Source organism: Olea europaea, chromosome 12 (assembly GCF_002742605.1).
Source record: "Olea europaea var. sylvestris chromosome 12, O_europaea_v1, whole genome shotgun sequence".
NCBI lineage: Eukaryota > Viridiplantae > Streptophyta > Magnoliopsida > Lamiales > Oleaceae > Olea > Olea europaea.
The window spans coordinates 10,148,544-10,151,074 of record NC_036248.1 but is presented as its reverse complement, the minus strand read 5'-3'; the positions used below and the strand labels follow the sequence as shown (position 1 = coordinate 10,151,074).

General features: G+C 37.8%; 1 pseudogene; it reads right to left on the bottom strand.

The window, feature by feature from the left end:
• Window positions 1-210: 210 nt before the first annotated feature.
• On the bottom strand, window positions 211-2,317 carry LOC111406562 (annotated as a pseudogene).
• Between the last annotated feature and the right edge of the window lie 214 nt (window positions 2,318-2,531).

Below are 2,531 nucleotides of genomic sequence, written 5' to 3'. Positions count from 1 at the left end.
ATCCTTAATTAACTTCGAATAGTTTGTCCCAGTAAGAAAATTTTGAAAAATAAAGGATAAAATTATATAATAGTGTTACACATTATTGTAATTCCATCAAAAACTTTACTTTATTCACATGTTTATATTCTTCTTTATTAACGAAATGCTGGAATCAGAATCATAGCATCACATAAATTGATAAGATGAATTAGATCGGCCGTCAATACATTCAGTGAAATGGTTTTCATTTTCTTGAGAGTAATTATTTCATGTTTTCCTCAGCCAATGATATATAAGCAGCTTCTATATACACAAATGAAGCTTTAAGAAACATCAGACTTGTTGTCCACGTGTGCATGTACAAAAAGCGAGGGGCGAGGCAATGTATGTGCACTCCGACGGTCAAGTGTGCAAGAGCAAGCTTACATGGACGTGAGTGGAGCCGAGATCTGCTATTGACTTCAACTGTACAAAAAAACGAGGTCAACAAGACTCGTTTGACACCCCAGCATAGAACTGTTACGGCCTTGAAGGGGGAAAAGGAAAAAAGAAAACTGTGCCCCCTAATATCACATCTGCAGAAGATTATTCACGGTGACCATCACAGAATTTGTCCGTCGCAAATCCTGCAGATTACAGTAGAAGATTTAGAAATTATAGCATTTCTAATTGTAGAAAATGCAAATCGAATAAATCTGATGAAGTTCTAAACATGTTTTGACTTCAACTATTGGAAAATATTATCGAGGATATGCGTGTTTAATTCAACTATCACCATTCCTTCCGTTTCAAGAACTTGAGGTTCTCATCAGTTCTCTTATTATTATTACTTAATGGGCATATATATCAGGATCAGGACGGAGAATTCATGGCGATAATCATTATCATAACAGATGTTTTGATCCAAAAGACGAACAGCTGAAGATGCAAGAAATTTAAAAACCATCCTTCACCCATAAAATTAAAATTTTGAAGTATACCTGGAAAATTATGTCATCAGAGGTGTGGCAGTACTTCTCGCACTGTTTCAGCCTAAGCAAGTATATTTGCTAAGTTTCCATTTGCAGGTTGAGACATTGACCTAACTTGCAAACCACCCGAACCTCTTGGGTACATGACAGAACCAGGAGCGATAGCAGACCTGGATGTACTAGCGTGAGAGGGATTCGTAGGGAACAGACTCCATGAAGCGTCTTCAACGGAAGTCCGGGCGTAGGTCTCTCCTACAGCTGCAAGTTGCCTCATCACCATTTAAACTCGACCCAATCCAGATGGGCCAGCTCCTTGTGAGTTCAACCAACTGGAATCTCCTCTTCTCCTATTTGGAAAATAACAAAGAAGAAAGGCGTAAACAGTACTTAGTTTTCATCACAAGTTCAGAAAGAACTGAAGAGAAAGTTCGTTTTCTTTTAAGAATTAGAATACAATAGTACTAACTATTGTCGCTAAGGAAGTTAACCCAAATTGCAAAATATGTTTGAAACAACGAAAACTTTTTATAAGAAGACTAAAAGCTTGCTATTTCTACCAAATTGGAGAACTACACAATCATCAGTAAGCTATAAACCAAGACCAGGCACTATTCAGATAAGATTTATGTTTGGAAACGCAATTCCAAAATGAGAAATGTCGGATAAAATGTTAGGAGAAGCCTCATTATTGCCACATCATGTAATGAGATAAATGTTATTGCTACTTTCTCCCATCTATGAATTTTCCAGAAGTGTCACTTCTAAAGTGGCATAACAAAGCATTAAAAAGTATCTTGACCTCCAATCACCACTTTCTGCATCCTGCAATGGATTTGGAATGACTCCAGAGTGCATGCCATGACCAAGAAAATTTGGTCTATCAAGTCCAGCACTTATTCGACGAGCAAGCAGATCATCAGTTGAATATACTGTTGCATGGGGGGTGACTCTGTTCTCCGGTCTGGACACAAAGAGTGGCTTGTGACAAGTGGGGCATGAGTAATTCTCGTTTAAACCTTGGTCCAACCTGGTATTGACAAGTCATGCAGCATTGGATTTTACTTCCCATAATTTCAAGTTAGAATGAACATGCTTTTTGATCTATGATATAGGCCATACCAGGATCTCAAAGTCAAACACTAGATGGAAAAGATGACTGCAGGACAGCTTCTTAGCTTTAGCCATTGGTTCTACACAGTGGACCATAATAGCAACAATAAGGATACATATAACCAGAATTGCAGTATAACGCAGAGAACTTTTACACGGATATTCAAGAAAAGGACTGCATCCACAAGACGAAATGCCATGCCATGAAGCCACCAAATGTACACATAATGGGCTACAGCCATCAACAAAGTCATCACATCAAGGTAAAACCCCAGAGTTCGAATAAGGGTGCCTTTCCATTCCCACAATGAACCTACAATCACAGCATTTTTAAAAATATAATAATAACAGATAAGAAACACTACAGGTATTCATATAACTAAGAAATAAGAATTATAGGCCCCAAACACCACAAAATCCTCGTTGTTCGCATAATAACAAAAGATTCATATGTGGAGACTTGGAATG